Below are 5949 nucleotides of genomic sequence, written 5' to 3'. Positions count from 1 at the left end.
ATCACCCTTCCCTAATAATCACCTCATTACCTTCCCTATATTAATCACCTCATTACCTTCCCTATATAATCACCTCATTACTTACTTCCCATATAATCACCTCATTACCATTCCCTATATTCTGTCCGGTTTCCTGCTCTGTTCCCTGCTTCAGCATTAATTGTTGTTTGTTGTTGTTTACGCGCGTGCTGACGCTGTTCTGTTTTGTTACCTGTCTGTTCCTGAATAAATGTTGACTCCCCGTACCGGCTTCACATCTCCAGGGTCGGTCATTACAGCCTTTCATTATTGTTACCTTATTCTTATTCTTCTTACAACACAATACAACACAACACAATACAACAAAACAAAATACAACACAACAACACAATACAACAACAATACAACAAAACAAAATACAACACAACAACAACACAACACAATACAACAACAATACAACACAACACCACAACAATACAACAACAATACAACACAACAACAACAGCAGCAACAACAACAAAATACAACACAACAAAATACAACACAACACAATACAACACAACAAAATACAACACAGCAAAATACAACACAACAGAATACAACACAACAACAATACAACACAACAAAATACAACACAGCAACAACAGCAACAACAAAATACAACACAACAACAACAAAATACAACACAGCAACAACAGCAACAACAAAATACAACACAACAACAACACAACACAATACAACAACAACAACAACAACAAAATACAACACAACACAATACAACACATGACAATACAACACAACAATTCAACACAACACAACAAAATACAACAATTCAATATAACACAACACAATACAACATCAACAACAACAATACAACAACACAATCAAAGTTGAAACCTTATGATTTGTTCAAGTGTTATCTTTTCTAGAAACTATATTTCAGTTTTATAAAGCCTTGGCTTCAGTTAAAAAAAATATATAACGGTTACTTTTATCTATACAGGTATAAACATGGCAGAAGCAAATATTTATATATTTCAGTTTCAGGTATGCAACATGACAGTGATGGGCGAGGGATTTTGCAGTAGCTGTAAGGCACCCTGTTAAACAGTCTATGGCCTGTCACGGTAGTAGAAGCAGCCTACATGTAAGCTACCGTTTCCATTCCACTTCCATTTACAAGGAAATGCTTGCATTTTGCGGGATGCCCGGTCCCAAATTAACTCCATGCCCCAACCCCCTTGTGTAGTATTGAATATGGTGGAAATTCAATCTAGCAAGCTGATAACATCCCACTGGGCACAGACGTCAGTTCAACGTCTTGTTTTGATTTACATTTGGTTGAGTTGTCATGACTTCAACGTGAAATCAACAAAACATTTCACCATGTCATTGGATTTCGGTTAAAAGTTGGGTGAAAAAATATGAAATCCCCTTACGTCGATTACATGTTTGCAAATCCAATCTGTTTTCAACGTCATCACATTGATTTTTTGGGGTGAAATGACGTGGAAACGACATTGATTCACCAGTCTTTGCCCAGTGGGATATTGCTAATACCTGTCCAATTCAGATCCATGTAGTTCATAGGCCATAGTGAAATGTCCCAAAGTTTCTGTGCAATGTAACCCAATGACTGTATGATGTGACCTCAGAGGAAGTCCTTTTCTGCGGTCCTTAGACCTGGTGATGCGCTTCCTGTTTCAACTGAGATCMGCTGGTTTCCTCTCAGTTACCAAGACAGGAAGTGTCTCAGGTGAGTTGTAAGCACATTGACAATGATCTGCTTAGAGATAAAACATTAAATATTACAATAACATTTGTATTCTTCATTTTTTTGTAGTTATAATGTATTTATAAATGAATGAAAGAGAAAATAACTTTTATAGTGAATGTTATTTAGGAGTTGCCCGACTTCTGGCATATTTGATGTATCGAAACCCCACAAAACACAGCTAACCCACCAACTAAGAGTAATCCACCAATAACAGTACCCATAATGACGTCTGGAATTACGGAAGCTTGTCCATCCTTCTCACCACTACRTGTCACACACAGAGAACAGACAGTTTAATCCTTGTAGAATTACTTCAATGACAATAGATTCGGTCAAATAATCATCATAGACCGATAGTTTCTGGATAAGAGCTGGATAAGAGCGTCTGCTAAATGACTTAAATGTAGTTTAACATAAGCAGAATTATTACCATGTTATAGCTGGAGAGGAATTACAACTGAATTTATAATAAAAACGGTCCATATTTATTATTCATTCCAATGTATTAAACTTGAATTGATATGATATTATTAGTAGGTTATTAAACAGTGATGGAGGTWTACAGTGAAGGTGGAGGCTAAATGGTACTGACAGTCCTCCATGGGTTGAGAGATGGTCTGTGTGCTGACGTGGTTGCTGCTGGTACATTGGATCCTTCCAGTCAATACAGAGATGGTCATGTTACCACCGGTTAGTGACGGAGACTGTTGTGACAGTGTACACTGACCGCTGTCACYGACAGACAACATCCAGCCATCTTTAACTGAACAGTTCACTGTGACGTCASAGAGTCCCACACTTGTGTTGAAGAGAGATGTGACATCCATGACTGGTTTGGTAACATGATCTATAAGAGACAGTTTTAAGATCCAAATAAGAGTTGAGAAAAATAAATATTGGGCCTATATGCATTACTGATCTGGAGATTTTTAAGGTGTCCACCATATTGCATTCACCCATAATGCAACTCTGAATCCTGATGCAACTTCATCAGTGTAAATTAAGGTGAGGAGATAAGGAAAGGTGACTGACTGTTGAGATGGACCCAAAGACAAATGTATCAATCATCCTACATGTTGAAGGCTGAAGCTGCCATGCTACATTGAATCCACTGGAATACAGCACATTACCAGAACTGAAACCTTCCAAAACTCACCCTCCACTAACAGTCTATATGTAGTCGTTGACTCTTTCCAACTTTTCTGGTAGTTTACCATGTAAATTCCACTGTCTGTGTTCAACAGATTCTTAATACACAGAGAAWGGTTATCATTGTTATAGTCCACCTTCTCCTTGTATTTAGGAGAGATCTCTTTGTCTCCAAATATTACATCACTGTCCTTCATCCATTTAAGTCCTTTGATCATCTCAGGAGGTTCTGCAACAGCCAGACATATTGAACCCCCCTTCAACCCATACTGGTCCACTGAAGGTTCTGCCCTGATTCCTAATGAGAGAGGACCAAGATCACATTTAGCATTTCACTGACAGTCATTAATGTACATATTAAATCAGTAAGTCATTTGCTGCCTAAAATCAAACTTTTCCATTTACCCATGTTATGTGCATAAATTATTATTTCTAGAGTCCAAGTCCAAAATCAAAAGAGATTCCTCAACACAATATAATTAATATAATGAATGTTACCTGTGTTGATACCTAGCTATAGAATGAGAAGAAACCTAAGAATATTCATATTCCTTTTGGAAATGAGAGATGAAATCTGTCTTCTTCTGTCAGAGTGCTGTCACCTAGTATTGCCTCGTCTAACTGTCACGAATCGCGCTTCCTGAGTCTGTTTTTGCCTGTGTTCTGTCCCGGAGTGTTTTTCCGGTGTCCTGGAACGCACCCTGTCTGGTTGCCGGGCGACGTAGTTAGTTGGGAGATCTCTGATTACCCGCACCTGTATCCCATCAGCTATCAGATAGCAGCTATCTGCGCAGCTATCTGCACACCTGGTCCTGATCATCACCCCTCCACTTCATAAGCTCTGACCTGCCATCCATTCCCTGCCGGATCGTTAGCCATGAACAGTATGTTGTGCCAGCGTATCAGCCTCCAGTTTGATAGAGTTTGTTTTGTACGTCTTGTTTGCCTTGAACTTACCTCCGTTTGTTCTGTCTACAGTCATTCACCCGGAACACTTACCCCATCCCTGCCTGGTCGTCGGTGGCTTCTGTTACTCCCTTGGATTTGCCTATTCACTCCCATCAACTCACCTCCACTGCCCGCTCCGCCACGTGGATCTTTCTACCTCTACGTTTAAACTTGTAATAAATACATACTTTGTGTGTGTCAAAAGGGATGCAATCGCCCCACCACACTGAGACCACAGAGACCTCTAGTCTGATCATTATTCACATCAATTAAAAAAATAAACATTTCATTTAATTAGTCACATGCGCCAAATACAAAAGGTGTAGACTTTACAGTGAAATGCTTACTTACAAGGCCTAACCAACAAAGCAGTTAAATACTTTTAAGTCATTTGCTGTCATTTGCTGCCTAAAATCAAAACTTTTCCATTTATCCATGTTATGTGCACAAAGTTTACATTCTACAGTTTAATTCCAATATCAAAAGAGATGTCTTCACACAATATAATGAATAGGTTACCTATGGTGATGCATAGCCGTAAAATGAGAAGAAACCCCAGAATATTCATATTCATTTTGAAAATGAGAGATGAAGTTTCTCTTCTTCTTTCAGGGTGCAGTCGCTGAATGCTGCTGCTTTATATAGTTTACTGCGACTTCAAACCACACCTCTTCAGAATCAGGCCTGAACAATACTTACTGTTGATTGGTTCCCGACACCAATAACAAACACCACAACAATACCAAAACAAAATACCAACACAAACAACAGCCTTGAAAGAGAGGAGACACTGGATCATTGGAAGTTATCTCTGTTTTCACACCTGTAACAGGATAGCTGGTCATTTGCCTTGATGGAAAACAACCTGATATCCCTCTACAAGGTAATGGTCAAGCATGACTAGTGTGTTAGTCTGTGAAGAGGCAAAGGACTATATGCCATCTAGAGTGTTTTATTGTCACTTGAGGAGACTAGAAGACCAGGAGACGCGCCACTAGTTTGTCCGGGAGGTGGGTCAGGCTGTGTAGAGAGAGGACACAGACCTTACTCAGTCCTGGCCTGTGGAATAGACAGGCAGGTAACCAGTCTCTGAAGGGCGATTTAAACAGGGAGACTGCAAAGTCCAGGCCCAAAGTTCAGGTCCAAAGTCCAGGCCCAAGTCCAGGCTCTCTTTAAAAAAAAAAATATTTAACCTTTATTTAACCAGGTAGGCCAGTTGAGAACAAGTTCTCATTTACAACTGTGACCTGGCCAAGATAAAGCAAAGCAGTGCGACAAAAACAACAACACAGAGTTACACATAAACAAACGTACAGTCAATAACACAATAGAAAAATCTATATAGAGTTTATGCAAATGGCGTGAGYAGGTAAGGCAATAAATAGGCCATAGTAGCGAAGTAATTACAATTTAGCAAATTAACATTTGGAATGATAGATGTGCAGATGATGATCTGCAAGTAGAAAAACTGGTGTGCAAAAGAGAGAGAAAAAAGTTAATAAAAACAATATGGGGATGAGGTAGGTAGATTGGATGGGCTATTTACAGATGGGCTATGTACAGCAGCAGCGATCGGTAAGCTGCTCAGATAGCTGATGCTTATTAAAGTTAGTGAGGGAGATATAAGTCTCCAACTTCAGTGATTTTTGCAGTCCTGGAGTGAGGGCAGTGATTGAAGTCAGAGCATCTTCATATCTGGTATGCCCTGCCCAGAATGATTCTGTAAGCACACTTCTGGTATGCACTAGAGTTGGTTAGAGAGTGCCTGTCACACATCTGTAACACCTGAGTTTGCCAAAGACAATAAAATAGATGTCTGTCATGTTTCCTTTTAACAGAGTAAGTTGTTCCTTTTTTTCAGGATAGTGTTGAACTAAAGCTGAAGTCTGGGATTTGTGGATTTTGTTTTTTACCGCTTCTTCTTCTTTGTTCTTCTTCTTTGTTCTTCTTCTTTTTTGTGTAATTACATTGAACATATTTTGTCCTCAAGACAGACCTGGTAATTAGAAATGATAGATGATATTGTCATTACCCTAGCCATGACCCAACTCTCTGAGAGTGTCTCAGGGGAAGTAGGGATATGCAAAAAAAATTAA

The 5949-nt window shown here is 39.2% G+C and overlaps 1 long non-coding RNA gene across 1 annotated transcript in view; it reads right to left on the bottom strand.

Moving 5' to 3' along the window:
- The window catches only part of LOC139028253 (uncharacterized), a 40644-nt gene extending 36076 nt beyond the window's left edge, over positions 1-4568 (bottom strand). Inside the window, exons 1-2 of the long non-coding RNA XR_011480445.1 lie at positions 4553-4568; positions 2913-3203 (exon numbers count right to left, since the gene is read on the bottom strand). This is a non-coding gene — a long non-coding RNA (uncharacterized lncRNA). The remainder of the gene's footprint in view (positions 1-2912; positions 3204-4552) is intronic.
- Between the last annotated feature and the right edge of the window lie 1381 nt (positions 4569-5949).

The sequence above is a fragment of the Salvelinus sp. IW2-2015 genome, linkage group LG9, assembly GCF_002910315.2.
Source record: "Salvelinus sp. IW2-2015 linkage group LG9, ASM291031v2, whole genome shotgun sequence".
NCBI lineage: Eukaryota > Metazoa > Chordata > Actinopteri > Salmoniformes > Salmonidae > Salvelinus > Salvelinus sp. IW2-2015.
The sequence above is the reverse complement of the archived record's forward strand: the minus strand, read 5'-3'. Positions and strand labels throughout refer to the sequence as shown.